This window comes from Rhinoderma darwinii, assembly GCF_050947455.1.
Source record: "Rhinoderma darwinii isolate aRhiDar2 chromosome 5 unlocalized genomic scaffold, aRhiDar2.hap1 SUPER_5_unloc_35, whole genome shotgun sequence".
In the NCBI taxonomy this organism is placed as follows: domain Eukaryota; kingdom Metazoa; phylum Chordata; class Amphibia; order Anura; family Rhinodermatidae; genus Rhinoderma; species Rhinoderma darwinii.
In genome coordinates, this window is record NW_027461793.1 from 413,985 (window position 1) to 428,953 (window position 14,969).

Genomic DNA, 14,969 nt, shown 5'->3' on the forward strand with positions numbered 1-14,969 from the left:
AATGCAGTGCTGAAAGAGGAGGAATCTACATAAAAACGCCTTCCTGGCAACGCCCAAATGCCCTGCTGCCATGCAGATAAACACTGGCAGCGGCAGCAAGTGCATGCCCACAGCCACCCCTTGTTCCTTCACACCTTGTATCAGCTGTAATCCAGTCCAGTCCAGTGCTGCCTGCTGAGCAGCACTGACCAACACTGCCTGGGCCCAGGCTTTTATCTCTGAGGCCCCATTATGATGTCAGAAAGCTGGCTCTGGAATCCTGAGGGCTCCACTATGACACGTGCAAAGTTCCGTCTGAACTTTACATAAGACGGTGAGGCTCAGTCAGTCACTCAGTGTTGCCTGAGAGGGCAACACTGCAACAGCCGGCCGCCAGGCTGTCTTTTTTTTGCACAGCTAGTTGCCTCCAGGAGGCCACAAGAGGGAGACAAGGGACTGCAAAATGGAAAATAGGCATCCACCAACTTTACAGACAACTTCTCCTTGCTCCTACAACCTCCATCCTTGCACAGTTTGTTATTCTTCTAGGTAACATAGTAACAAATCCAAATTGCTGCTCTCTTTGTAGGCAAGCAAGGCTTTGTTGCAACTGCAATTCTTACTTCTTCTTGAAATGTAGGGACGACAGTACATTCCATCACATCCATCTAGTGTACACAGGTAGGTCCATTGTGGCGGGCAGGCGAGCGGGCGGGCTGCTTTATTGGCTGTTTGCTGTTCCCCTACTCCACTCCACTATTTGACTGTTGTGCTGCATCAATCAATCAATCAATCAATCAATCAATCAATCAATCAATCAATCAATCAATCAATCAATCAGTGGCTGGCTCAGGTGCAGCTCTTTAACTTACCTAAAAGGGAGGGCGGAGAGAAGACAAGGAAGGTGAATGAGGTGTTCCAATGTGAAATGCCGGAAACACAGAAACACAGACGACACACAACAAGAGGTGGCAATCTATTCATTAATTGCATTTAATCAATGAGCTCATTATCACTCATGCATTGTCCAACAGGTGTTGAAATAATGGGATTAAAAGGGGAGATCCCTTCAGAAAGACAGAAACAATAGCAAAGACAAAAAACACTTTTGGAATCTGCTTTTAGTCAACACATAAGGAAAGGGTGCACCGGTCCTGGAAATACTGCAATACCAGGTCAATGCGTGGAGTGGACAGAGCAAGCTCTATTTCCATCTCCCTGTTCTAAAAATCCATTTAATATATGGTCCCCAGATAGGGGACGTATCAGATATTAAACTGATAAGAACAGATACTACACTTGATCTTAGCCAAAAGGCCGAGAAGCGATAACCCGAACGGGCCGCGCGTTGCCCGAGCCTGTCCGATACTGCTGTTCAGCCCTTGCAGCGATTCAGCCTACTTCTAGGCAATTCCATGGGGCCCTGCAGGCTCACACACTCACAGCTACACGGGAGGTGAATAAAGGCCGGAGAGGAAGCCAGACAGGATTTGCTTCTTTTGCTTGCACCACAATGCAGTGCTGAAAGAGGAGGAATCTACATAAAAACGCCTTCCTGGCAACGCCCAAATGCCCTGCTGCCATGCAGATAAACACTGGCAGCGGCAGCAAGTGCATGCCCACAGCCACCCCTTGTTCCTTCACACCTTGTATCAGCTGTAATCCAGTCCAGTCCAGTGCTGCCTGCTGAGCAGCACTGACCAACACTGCCTGGGCCCAGGCTTTTATCTCTGAGGCCCCATTATGATGTCAGAAAGCTGGCTCTGGAATCCTGAGGGCTCCACTATGACACGTGCAAAGTTCCGTCTGAACTTTATATAAGACGGTGAGGCTCAGTCAGTCACTCAGTGTTGCCTGAGAGGGCAACACTGCAACAGCCGGCCGCCAGGCTGTCTTTTTTTTGCACAGCTAGTTGCCTCCAGGAGGCCACAAGAGGGAGACAAGGGACTGCAAAATGGAAAATAGGCATCCACCAACTTTACAGACAACTTCTCCTTGCTCCTACAACCTCCATCCTTGCACAGTTTGTTATTCTTCTAGGTAACATAGTAACAAATCCAAATTGCTGCTCTCTTTGTAGGCAAGCAAGGCTTTATTGCAACTGCAATTCTTACTTCTTCTTGAAATGTAGGGACGACAGTACATTCCATCACATCCATCTAGTGTACACAGGTAGGTCCATTGTGGCGGGCAGGCGAGCGGGCGGGCTGCTTTATTGGCTGTTTGCTGTTCCCCTACTCCACTCCACTATTTGACTGTTGTGCTGCATCAATCAATCAATCAATCAATCAATCAATCAATCAATCAATCAATCAATCAATCAATCAATCAATCAATCAGTGGCTGGCTCAGGTGCAGCTCTTTAACTTACCTAAAAGGGAGGGCGGAGAGAAGACAAGGAAGGTGAATGAGGTGTTCCAATGTGAAATGCCGGAAACACAGAAACACAGACGACACACAACAAGAGGTGGCAATCTATTCATTAATTGCATTTAATCAATGAGCTCATTATCACTCATGCATTGTCCAACAGGTGTTGAAATAATGGGATTAAAAGGGGAGATCCCTTCAGAAAGACAGAAACAATAGCAAAGACAAAAAACACTTTTGGAATCTGCTTTTAGTCAACACATAAGGAAAGGGTGCACCGGTCCTGGAAATACTGCAATACCAGGTCAATGCGTGGAGTGGACAGAGCAAGCTCTATTTCCATCTCCCTGTTCTAAAAATCCATTTAATATATGGTCCCCAGATAGGGGACGTATCAGATATTAAACTGATAAGAACAGATACTACACTTGATCTTAGCCAAAAGGCCGAGAAGCGATAACCCGAACGGGCCGCGCGTTGCCCGAGCCTGCCCGATACTGCTGTTCAGCCCTTGCAGCGATTCAGCCTACTTCTAGGCAATTCCATGGGGCCCTGCAGGCTCACACACTCACAGCTACACGGGAGGTGAATAAAGGCCGGAGAGGAAGCCAGACAGGATTTGCTTCTTTTGCTTGCACCACAATGCAGTGCTGAAAGAGGAGGAATCTACATAAAAACGCCTTCCTGGCAACGCCCAAATGCCCTGCTGCCATGCAGATAAACACTGGCAGCGGCAGCAAGTGCATGCCCACAGCCACCCCTTGTTCCTTCACACCTTGTATCAGCTGTAATCCAGTCCAGTCCAGTGCTGCCTGCTGAGCAGCACTGACCAACACTGCCTGGGCCCAGGCTTTTATCTCTGAGGCCCCATTATGATGTCAGAAAGCTGGCTCTGGAATCCTGAGGGCTCCACTATGACACGTGCAAAGTTCCGTCTGAACTTTATATAAGACGGTGAGGCTCAGTCAGTCACTCAGTGTTGCCTGAGAGGGCAACACTGCAACAGCCGGCCGCCAGGCTGTCTTTTTTTTGCACAGCTAGTTGCCTCCAGGAGGCCACAAGAGGGAGACAAGGGACTGCAAAATGGAAAATAGGCATCCACCAACTTTACAGACAACTTCTCCTTGCTCCTACAACCTCCATCCTTGCACAGTTTGTTATTCTTCTAGGTAACATAGTAACAAATCCAAATTGCTGCTCTCTTTGTAGGCAAGCAAGGCTTTGTTGCAACTGCAATTCTTACTTCTTCTTGAAATGTAGGGACGACAGTACATTCCATCACATCCATCTAGTGTACACAGGTAGGTCCATTGTGGCGGGCAGGCGAGCGGGCGGGCTGCTTTATTGGCTGTTTGCTGTTCCCCTACTCCACTCCACTATTTGACTGTTGTGCTGCATCAATCAATCAATCAATCAATCAATCAATCAATCAATCAATCAATCAATCAATCAGTGGCTGGCTCAGGTGCAGCTCTTTAACTTACCTAAAAGGGAGGGCGGAGAGAAGACAAGGAAGGTGAATGAGGTGTTCCAATGTGAAATGCCGGAAACACAGAAACACAGACGACACACAACAAGAGGTGGCAATCTATTCATTAATTGCATTTAATCAATGAGCACATTATCACTCATGCATTGTCCAACAGGTGTTGAAATAATGGGATTAAAAGGGGAGATCCCTTCAGAAAGACAGAAACAATAGCAAAGACAAAAAACACTTTTGGAATCTGCTTTTAGTCAACACATAAGGAAAGGGTGCACCGGTCCTGGAAATACTGCAATACCAGGTCAATGCGTGGAGTGGACAGAGCAAGCTCTATTTCCATCTCCCTGTTCTAAAAATCCATTTAATATATGGTCCCCAGATAGGGGACGTATCAGATATTAAACTGATAAGAACAGATACTACACTTGATCTTAGCCAAAAGGCCGAGAAGCGATAACCCGAACGGGCCGCGCGTTGCCCGAGCCTGCCCGATACTGCTGTTCAGCCCTTGCAGCGATTCAGCCTACTTCTAGGCAATTCCATGGGGCCCTGCAGGCTCACACACTCACAGCTACACGGGAGGTGAATAAAGGCCGGAGAGGAAGCCAGACAGGATTTGCTTCTTTTGCTTGCACCACAATGCAGTGCTGAAAGAGGAGGAATCTACATAAAAACGCCTTCCTGGCAACGCCCAAATGCCCTGCTGCCATGCAGATAAACACTGGCAGCGGCAGCAAGTGCATGCCCACAGCCACCCCTTGTTCCTTCACACCTTGTATCAGCTGTAATCCAGTCCAGTCCAGTGCTGCCTGCTGAGCAGCACTGACCAACACTGCCTGGGCCCAGGCTTTTATCTCTGAGGCCCCATTATGATGTCAGAAAGCTGGCTCTGGAATCCTGAGGGCTCCACTATGACACGTGCAAAGTTCCGTCTGAACTTTATATAAGACGGTGAGGCTCAGTCAGTCACTCAGTGTTGCCTGATAGGGCAACACTGCAACAGCCGGCCGCCAGGCTGTCTTTTTTTTGCACAGCTAGTTGCCTCCAGGAGGCCACAAGAGGGAGACAAGGGACTGCAAAATGGAAAATAGGCATCCACCAACTTTACAGACAACTTCTCCTTGCTCCTACAACCTCCATCCTTGCACAGTTTGTTATTCTTCTAGGTAACATAGTAACAAATCCAAATTGCTGCTCTCTTTGTAGGCAAGCAAGGCTTTGTTGCAACTGCAATTCTTACTTCTTCTTGAAATGTAGGGACGACAGTACATTCCATCACATCCATCTAGTGTACACAGGTAGGTCCATTGTGGCGGGCAGGCGAGCGGGCGGGCTGCTTTATTGGCTGTTTGCTGTTCCCCTACTCCACTCCACTATTTGACTGTTGTGCTGCATCAATCAATCAATCAATCAATCAATCAATCAATCAATCAATCAATCAGTGGCTGGCTCAGGTGCAGCTCTTTAACTTACCTAAAAGGGAGGGCGGAGAGAAGACAAGGAAGGTGAATGAGGTGTTCCAATGTGAAATGCCGGAAACACAGAAACACAGACGACACACAACAAGAGGTGGCAATCTATTCATTAATTGCATTTAATCAATGAGCTCATTATCACTCATGCATTGTCCAACAGGTGTTGAAATAATGGGATTAAAAGGGGAGATCCCTTCAGAAAGACAGAAACAATAGCAAAGACAAAAAACACTTTTGGAATCTGCTTTTAGTCAACACATAAGGAAAGGGTGCACCGGTCCTGGAAATACTGCAATACCAGGTCAATGCGTGGAGTGGACAGAGCAAGCTCTATTTCCATCTCCCTGTTCTAAAAATCCATTTAATATATGGTCCCCAGATAGGGGACGTATCAGATATTAAACTGATAAGAACAGATACTACACTTGATCTTAGCCAAAAGGCCGAGAAGCGATAACCCGAACGGGCCGCGCGTTGCCCGAGCCTGCCCGATACTGCTGTTCAGCCCTTGCAGCGATTCAGCTTACTTCTAGGCAATTCCATGGGGCCCTGCAGGCTCACACACTCACAGCTACACGGGAGGTGAATAAAGGCCGGAGAGGAAGCCAGACAGGATTTGCTTCTTTTGCTTGCACCACAATGCAGTGCTGAAAGAGGAGGAATCTACATAAAAACGCCTTCCTGGCAACGCCCAAATGCCCTGCTGCCATGCAGATAAACACTGGCAGCGGCAGCAAGTGCATGCCCACAGCCACCCCTTGTTCCTTCACACCTTGTATCAGCTGTAATCCAGTCCAGTCCAGTGCTGCCTGCTGAGCAGCACTGACCAACACTGCCTGGGCCCAGGCTTTTATCTCTGAGGCCCCATTATGATGTCAGAAAGCTGGCTCTGGAATCCTGAGGGCTCCACTATGACACGTGCAAAGTTCCGTCTGAACTTTATATAAGACGGTGAGGCTCAGTCAGTCACTCAGTGTTGCCTGAGAGGGCAACACTGCAACAGCCGGCCGCCAGGCTGTCTTTTTTTTGCACAGCTAGTTGCCTCCAGGAGGCCACAAGAGGGAGACAAGGGACTGCAAAATGGAAAATAGGCATCCACCAACTTTACAGACAACTTCTCCTTGCTCCTACAACCTCCATCCTTGCACAGTTTGTTATTCTTCTAGGTAACATAGTAACAAATCCAAATTGCTGCTCTCTTTGTAGGCAAGCAAGGCTTTGTTGCAACTGCAATTCTTACTTCTTCTTGAAATGTAGGGACGACAGTACATTCCATCACATCCATCTAGTGTACACAGGTAGGTCCATTGTGGCGGGCAGGCGAGGGGGCGGGCTGCTTTATTGGCTGTTTGCTGTTCCCCTACTCCACTCCACTATTTGACTGTTGTGCTGCATCAATCAATCAATCAATCAATCAATCAATCAATCAATCAGTGGCTGGCTCAGGTGCAGCTCTTTAACTTACCTAAAAGGGAGGGCGGAGAGAAGACAAGGAAGGTGAATGAGGTGTTCCAATGTGAAATGCCGGAAACACAGAAACACAGACGACACACAACAAGAGGTGGCAATCTATTCATTAATTGCATTTAATCAATGAGCTCATTATCACTCATGCATTGTCCAACAGGTGTTGAAATAATGGGATTAAAAGGGGAGATCCCTTCAGAAAGACAGAAACAATAGCAAAGACAAAAAACACTTTTGGAATCTGCTTTTAGTCAACACATAAGGAAAGGGTGCACCGGTCCTGGAAATACTGCAATACCAGGTCAATGCGTGGAGTGGACAGAGCAAGCTCTATTTCCATCTCCCTGTTCTAAAAATCCATTTAATATATGGTCCCCAGATAGGGGACGTATCAGATATTAAACTGATAAGAACAGATACTACACTTGATCTTAGCCAAAAGGCCGAGAAGCGATAACCCGAACGGGCCGCGCGTTGCCCGAGCCTGCCCGATACTGCTGTTCAGCCCTTGCAGCGATTCAGCCTACTTCTAGGCAATTCCATGGGGCCCTGCAGGCTCACACACTCACAGCTACACGGGAGGTGAATAAAGGCCGGAGAGGAAGCCAGACAGGATTTGCTTCTTTTGCTTGCACCACAATGCAGTGCTGAAAGAGGAGGAATCTACATAAAAACGCCTTCCTGGCAACGCCCAAATGCCCTGCTGCCATGCAGATAAACACTGGCAGCGGCAGCAAGTGCATGCCCACAGCCACCCCTTGTTCCTTCACACCTTGTATCAGCTGTAATCCAGTCCAGTCCAGTGCTGCCTGCTGAGCAGCACTGACCAACACTGCCTGGGCCCAGGCTTTTATCTCTGAGGCCCCATTATGATGTCAGAAAGCTGGCTCTGGAATCCTGAGGGCTCCACTATGACACGTGCAAAGTTCCGTCTGAACTTTATATAAGACGGTGAGGCTCAGTCAGTCACTCAGTGTTGCCTGAGAGGGCAACACTGCAACAGCCGGCCGCCAGGCTGTCTTTTTTTTGCACAGCTAGTTGCCTCCAGGAGGCCACAAGAGGGAGACAAGGGACTGCAAAATGGAAAATAGGCATCCACCAACTTTACAGACAACTTCTCCTTGCTCCTACAACCTCCATCCTTGCACAGTTTGTTATTCTTCTAGGTAACATAGTAACAAATCCAAATTGCTGCTCTCTTTGTAGGCAAGCAAGGCTTTGTTGCAACTGCAATTCTTACTTCTTCTTGAAATGTAGGGACGACAGTACATTCCATCACATCCATCTAGTGTACACAGGTAGGTCCATTGTGGCGGGCAGGCGAGCGGGCGGGCTGCTTTATTGGCTGTTTGCTGTTCCCCTACTCCACTCCACTATTTGACTGTTGTGCTGCATCAATCAATCAATCAATCAATCAATCAATCAATCAATCAATCAATCAATCAATCAATCAATCAATCAGTGGCTGGCTCAGGTGCAGCTCTTTAACTTACCTAAAAGGGAGGGCGGAGAGAAGACAAGGAAGGTGAATGAGGTGTTCCAATGTGAAATGCCGGAAACACAGAAACACAGACGACACACAACAAGAGGTGGCAATCTATTCATTAATTGCATTTAATCAATGAGCTCATTATCACTCATGCATTGTCCAACAGGTGTTGAAATAATGGGATTAAAAGGGGAGATCCCTTCAGAAAGACAGAAACAATAGCAAAGACAAAAAACACTTTTGGAATCTGCTTTTAGTCAACACATAAGGAAAGGGTGCACCGGTCCTGGAAATACTGCAATACCAGGTCAATGCGTGGAGTGGACAGAGCAAGCTCTATTTCCATCTCCCTGTTCTAAAAATCCATTTAATATATGGTCCCCAGATAGGGGACGTATCAGATATTAAACTGATAAGAACAGATACTACACTTGATCTTAGCCAAAAGGCCGAGAAGCGATAACCCGAACGGGCCGCGCGTTGCCCGAGCCTGCCCGATACTGCTGTTCAGCCCTTGCAGCGATTCAGCCTACTTCTAGGCAATTCCATGGGGCCCTGCAGGCTCACACACTCACAGCTACACGGGAGGTGAATAAAGGCCGGAGAGGAAGCCAGACAGGATTTGCTTCTTTTGCTTGCACCACAATGCAGTGCTGAAAGAGGAGGAATCTACATAAAAACGCCTTCCTGGCAACGCCCAAATGCCCTGCTGCCATGCAGATAAACACTGGCAGCGGCAGCAAGTGCATGCCCACAGCCACCCCTTGTTCCTTCACACCTTGTATCAGCTGTAATCCAGTCCAGTCCAGTGCTGCCTGCTGAGCAGCACTGACCAACACTGCCTGGGCCCAGGCTTTTATCTCTGAGGCCCCATTATGATGTCAGAAAGCTGGCTCTGGAATCCTGAGGGCTCAACTATGACACGTGCAAAGTTCCGTCTGAACTTTATATAAGACGGTGAGGCTCAGTCAGTCACTCAGTGTTGCCTGAGAGGGCAACACTGCAACAGCCGGCCGCCAGGCTGTCTTTTTTTTGCACAGCTAGTTGCCTCCAGGAGGCCACAAGAGGGAGACAAGGGACTGCAAAATGGAAAATAGGCATCCACCAACTTTACAGACAACTTCTCCTTGCTCCTACAACCTCCATCCTTGCACAGTTTGTTATTCTTCTAGGTAACATAGTAACAAATTCAAATTGCTGCTCTCTTTGTAGGCAAGCAAGGCTTTGTTGCAACTGCAATTCTTACTTCTTCTTGAAATGTAGGGACGACAGTACATTCCATCACATCCATCTAGTGTACACAGGTAGGTCCATTGTGGCGGGCAGGCGAGCGGGCGGGCTGCTTTATTGGCTGTTTGCTGTTCCCCTACTCCACTCCACTATTTGACTGTTGTGCTGCATCAATCAATCAATCAATCAATCAATCAATCAATCAATCAATCAATCAATCAATCAGTGGCTGGCTCAGGTGCAGCTCTTTAACTTACCTAAAAGGGAGGGCGGAGAGAAGACAAGGAAGGTGAATGAGGTGTTCCAATGTGAAATGCCGGAAACACAGAAACACAGACGACACACAACAAGAGGTGGCAATCTATTCATTAATTGCATTTAATCAATGAGCTCATTATCACTCATGCATTGTCCAACAGGTGTTGAAATAATGGGATTAAAAGGGGAGATCCCTTCAGAAAGACAGAAACAATAGCAAAGACAAAAAACACTTTTGGAATCTGCTTTTAGTCAACACATAAGGAAAGGGTGCACCGGTCCTGGAAATACTGCAATACCAGGTCAATGCGTGGAGTGGACAGAGCAAGCTCTATTTCCATCTCCCTGTTCTAAAAATCCATTTAATATATGGTCCCCAGATAGGGGACGTATCAGATATTAAACTGATAAGAACAGATACTACACTTGATCTTAGCCAAAAGGCCGAGAAGCGATAACCCGAACGGGCCGCGCGTTGCCCGAGCCTGCCCGATACTGCTGTTCAGCCCTTGCAGCGATTCAGCCTACTTCTAGGCAATTCCATGGGGCCCTGCAGGCTCACACACTCACAGCTACACGGGAGGTGAATAAAGGCCGGAGAGGAAGCCAGACAGGATTTGCTTCTTTTGCTTGCACCACAATGCAGTGCTGAAAGAGGAGGAATCTACATAAAAACGCCTTCCTGGCAACGCCCAAATGCCCTGCTGCCATGCAGATAAACACTGGCAGCGGCAGCAAGTGCATGCCCACAGCCACCCCTTGTTCCTTCACACCTTGTATCAGCTGTAATCCAGTCCAGTCCAGTGCTGCCTGCTGAGCAGCACTGACCAACACTGCCTGGGCCCAGGCTTTTATCTCTGAGGCCCCATTATGATGTCAGAAAGCTGGCTCTGGAATCCTGAGGGCTCCACTATGACACGTGCAAAGTTCCGTCTGAACTTTATATAAGACGGTGAGGCTCAGTCAGTCACTCAGTGTTGCCTGAGAGGGCAACACTGCAACAGCCGGCCGCCAGGCTGTCTTTTTTTTGCACAGCTAGTTGCCTCCAGGAGGCCACAAGAGGGAGACAAGGGACTGCAAAATGGAAAATAGGCATCCACCAACTTTACAGACAACTTCTCCTTGCTCCTACAACCTCCATCCTTGCACAGTTTGTTATTCTTCTAGGTAACATAGTAACAAATCCAAATTGCTGCTCTCTTTGTAGGCAAGCAAGGCTTTGTTGCAACTGCAATTCTTACTTCTTCTTGAAATGTAGGGACGACAGTACATTCCATCACATCCATCTAGTGTACACAGGTAGGTCCATTGTGGCGGGCAGGCGAGCGGGCGGGCTGCTTTATTGGCTGTTTGCTGTTCCCCTACTCCACTCCACTATTTGACTGTTGTGCTGCATCAATCAATCAATCAATCAATCAATCAATCAATCAATCAATCAATCAGTGGCTGGCTCAGGTGCAGCTCTTTAACTTACCTAAAAGGGAGGGCGGAGAGAAGACAAGGAAGGTGAATGAGGTGTTCCAATGTGAAATGCCGGAAACACAGAAACACAGACGACACACAACAAGAGGTGGCAATCTATTCATTAATTGCATTTAATCAATGAGCTCATTATCACTCATGCATTGTCCAACAGGTGTTGAAATAATGGGATTAAAAGGGGAGATCCCTTCAGAAAGACAGAAACAATAGCAAAGACAAAAAACACTTTTGGAATCTGCTTTTAGTCAACACATAAGGAAAGGGTGCACCGGTCCTGGAAATACTGCAATACCAGGTCAATGCGTGGAGTGGACAGAGCAAGCTCTATTTCCATCTCCCTGTTCTAAAAATCCATTTAATATATGGTCCCCAGATAGGGGACGTATCAGATATTAAACTGATAAGAACAGATACTACACTTGATCTTAGCCAAAAGGCCGAGAAGCGATAACCCGAACGGGCCGCGCGTTGCCCGAGCCTGCCCGATACTGCTGTTCAGCCCTTGCAGCGATTCAGCCTACTTCTAGGCAATTCCATGGGGCCCTGCAGGCTCACACACTCACAGCTACACGGGAGGTGAATAAAGGCCGGAGAGGAAGCCAGACAGGATTTGCTTCTTTTGCTTGCACCACAATGCAGTGCTGAAAGAGGAGGAATCTACATAAAAACGCCTTCCTGGCAACGCCCAAATGCCCTGCTGCCATGCAGATAAACACTGGCAGCGGCAGCAAGTGCATGCCCACAGCCACCCCTTGTTCCTTCACACCTTGTATCAGCTGTAATCCAGTCCAGTCCAGTGCTGCCTGCTGAGCAGCACTGACCAACACTGCCTGGGCCCAGGCTTTTATCTCTGAGGCCCCATTATGATGTCAGAAAGCTGGCTCTGGAATCCTGAGGGCTCCACTATGACACGTGCAAAGTTCCGTCTGAACTTTACATAAGACGGTGAGGCTCAGTCAGTCACTCAGTGTTGCCTGAGAGGGCAACACTGCAACAGCCGGCCGCCAGGCTGTCTTTTTTTTGCACAGCTAGTTGCCTCCAGGAGGCCACAAGAGGGAGACAAGGGACTGCAAAATGGAAAATAGGCATCCACCAACTTTACAGACAACTTCTCCTTGCTCCTACAACCTCCATCCTTGCACAGTTTGTTATTCTTCTAGGTAACATAGTAACAAATCCAAATTGCTGCTCTCTTTGTAGGCAAGCAAGGCTTTGTTGCAACTGCAATTCTTACTTCTTCTTGAAATGTAGGGACGACAGTACATTCCATCACATCCATCTAGTGTACACAGGTAGGTCCATTGTGGCGGGCAGGCGAGCGGGCGGGCTGCTTTATTGGCTGTTTGCTGTTCCCCTACTCCACTCCACTATTTGACTGTTGTGCTGCATCAATCAATCAATCAATCAATCAATCAATCAATCAATCAATCAATCAATCAATCAATCAGTGGCTGGCTCAGGTGCAGCTCTTTAACTTACCTAAAAGGGAGGGCGGAGAGAAGACAAGGAAGGTGAATGAGGTGTTCCAATGTGAAATGCCGGAAACACAGAAACACAGACGACACACAACAAGAGGTGGCAATCTATTCATTAATTGCATTTAATCAATGAGCTCATTATCACTCATGCATTGTCCAACAGGTGTTGAAATAATGGGATTAAAAGGGGAGATCCCTTCAGAAAGACAGAAACAATAGCAAAGACAAAAAACACTTTTGGAATCTGCTTTTAGTCAACACATAAGGAAAGGGTGCACCGGTCCTGGAAATACTGCAATACCAGGTCAATGCGTGGAGTGGACAGAGCAAGCTCTATTTCCATCTCCCTGTTCTAAAAATCCATTTAATATATGGTCCCCAGATAGGGGACGTATCAGATATTAAACTGATAAGAACAGATACTACACTTGATCTTAGCCAAAAGGCCGAGAAGCGATAACCCGAACGGGCCGCGCGTTGCCCGAGCCTGTCCGATACTGCTGTTCAGCCCTTGCAGCGATTCAGCCTACTTCTAGGCAATTCCATGGGGCCCTGCAGGCTCACACACTCACAGCTACACGGGAGGTGAATAAAGGCCGGAGAGGAAGCCAGACAGGATTTGCTTCTTTTGCTTGCACCACAATGCAGTGCTGAAAGAGGAGGAATCTACATAAAAACGCCTTCCTGGCAACGCCCAAATGCCCTGCTGCCATGCAGATAAACACTGGCAGCGGCAGCAAGTGCATGCCCACAGCCACCCCTTGTTCCTTCACACCTTGTATCAGCTGTAATCCAGTCCAGTCCAGTGCTGCCTGCTGAGCAGCACTGACCAACACTGCCTGGGCCCAGGCTTTTATCTCTGAGGCCCCATTATGATGTCAGAAAGCTGGCTCTGGAATCCTGAGGGCTCCACTATGACACGTGCAAAGTTCCGTCTGAACTTTATATAAGACGGTGAGGCTCAGTCAGTCACTCAGTGTTGCCTGAGAGGGCAACACTGCAACAGCCGGCCGCCAGGCTGTCTTTTTTTTGCACAGCTAGTTGCCTCCAGGAGGCCACAAGAGGGAGACAAGGGACTGCAAAATGGAAAATAGGCATCCACCAACTTTACAGACAACTTCTCCTTGCTCCTACAACCTCCATCCTTGCACAGTTTGTTATTCTTCTAGGTAACATAGTAACAAATCCAAATTGCTGCTCTCTTTGTAGGCAAGCAAGGCTTTATTGCAACTGCAATTCTTACTTCTTCTTGAAATGTAGGGACGACAGTACATTCCATCACATCCATCTAGTGTACACAGGTAGGTCCATTGTGGCGGGCAGGCGAGCGGGCGGGCTGCTTTATTGGCTGTTTGCTGTTCCCCTACTCCACTCCACTATTTGACTGTTGTGCTGCATCAATCAATCAATCAATCAATCAATCAATCAATCAATCAATCAATCAATCAATCAGTGGCTGGCTCAGGTGCAGCTCTTTAACTTACCTAAAAGGGAGGGCGGAGAGAAGACAAGGAAGGTGAATGAGGTGTTCCAATGTGAAATGCCGGAAACACAGAAACACAGACGACACACAACAAGAGGTGGCAATCTATTCATTAATTGCATTTAATCAATGAGCTCATTATCACTCATGCATTGTCCAACAGGTGTTGAAATAATGGGATTAAAAGGGGAGATCCCTTCAGAAAGACAGAAACAATAGCAAAGACAAAAAACACTTTTGGAATCTGCTTTTAGTCAACACATAAGGAAAGGGTGCACCGGTCCTGGAAATACTGCAATACCAGGTCAATGCGTGGAGTGGACAGAGCAAGCTCTATTTCCATCTCCCTGTTCTAAAAATCCATTTAATATATGGTCCCCAGATAGGGGACGTATCAGATATTAAACTGATAAGAACAGATACTACACTTGATCTTAGCCAAAAGGCCGAGAAGCGATAACCCGAACGGGCCGCGCGTTGCCCGAGCCTGCCCGATACTGCTGTTCAGCCCTTGCAGCGATTCAGCCTACTTCTAGGCAATTCCATGGGGCCCTGCAGGCTCACACACTCACAGCTACACGGGAGGTGAATAAAGGCCGGAGAGGAAGCCAGACAGGATTTGCTTCTTTTGCTTGCACCACAATGCAGTGCTGAAAGAGGAGGAATCTACATAAAAACGCCTTCCTGGCAACGCCCAAATGCCCTGCTGCCATGCAGATAAACACTGGCAGCGGCAGCAAGTGCATGCCCACAGCCACCCCTTGTTCCTTCA

General features: G+C 47.7%; 10 non-coding genes across 10 annotated transcripts; all 10 read right to left on the reverse strand.

Moving 5' to 3' along the window:
• Nucleotides 1-1,117: 1,117 nt before the first annotated feature.
• LOC142690940 (U2 spliceosomal RNA) lies at nucleotides 1,118-1,308 on the reverse strand. The gene has a single exon (XR_012859613.1). It is a non-coding gene; the product is annotated as a U2 spliceosomal RNA (small nuclear RNA).
• Nucleotides 1,309-2,616: 1,308 nt separating this feature from the next.
• On the reverse strand, nucleotides 2,617-2,807 carry LOC142690942 (U2 spliceosomal RNA). Its single transcript, XR_012859614.1, has one exon. It is a non-coding gene; the product is annotated as a U2 spliceosomal RNA (small nuclear RNA).
• A 1,292-nt stretch (nucleotides 2,808-4,099) lies between these two features.
• Nucleotides 4,100-4,290, reverse strand: LOC142690943 (U2 spliceosomal RNA). The gene has a single exon (XR_012859615.1). It is a non-coding gene; the product is annotated as a U2 spliceosomal RNA (small nuclear RNA).
• A 1,284-nt stretch (nucleotides 4,291-5,574) lies between these two features.
• LOC142690944 (U2 spliceosomal RNA) lies at nucleotides 5,575-5,765 on the reverse strand. The gene has a single exon (XR_012859616.1). It is a non-coding gene; the product is annotated as a U2 spliceosomal RNA (small nuclear RNA).
• A 1,276-nt stretch (nucleotides 5,766-7,041) lies between these two features.
• LOC142690945 (U2 spliceosomal RNA) lies at nucleotides 7,042-7,232 on the reverse strand. The gene has a single exon (XR_012859617.1). It is a non-coding gene; the product is annotated as a U2 spliceosomal RNA (small nuclear RNA).
• Nucleotides 7,233-8,536: 1,304 nt separating this feature from the next.
• Nucleotides 8,537-8,727, reverse strand: LOC142690947 (U2 spliceosomal RNA). Its single transcript, XR_012859619.1, has one exon. It is a non-coding gene; the product is annotated as a U2 spliceosomal RNA (small nuclear RNA).
• A 1,292-nt stretch (nucleotides 8,728-10,019) lies between these two features.
• On the reverse strand, nucleotides 10,020-10,210 carry LOC142690948 (U2 spliceosomal RNA). The gene has a single exon (XR_012859620.1). It is a non-coding gene; the product is annotated as a U2 spliceosomal RNA (small nuclear RNA).
• A 1,284-nt stretch (nucleotides 10,211-11,494) lies between these two features.
• Nucleotides 11,495-11,685, reverse strand: LOC142690949 (U2 spliceosomal RNA). The gene has a single exon (XR_012859621.1). It is a non-coding gene; the product is annotated as a U2 spliceosomal RNA (small nuclear RNA).
• Nucleotides 11,686-12,981: 1,296 nt separating this feature from the next.
• Nucleotides 12,982-13,172, reverse strand: LOC142690950 (U2 spliceosomal RNA). The gene has a single exon (XR_012859622.1). It is a non-coding gene; the product is annotated as a U2 spliceosomal RNA (small nuclear RNA).
• Nucleotides 13,173-14,464: 1,292 nt separating this feature from the next.
• LOC142690951 (U2 spliceosomal RNA) lies at nucleotides 14,465-14,655 on the reverse strand. The gene has a single exon (XR_012859623.1). It is a non-coding gene; the product is annotated as a U2 spliceosomal RNA (small nuclear RNA).
• Nucleotides 14,656-14,969: the final 314 nt, after the last annotated feature.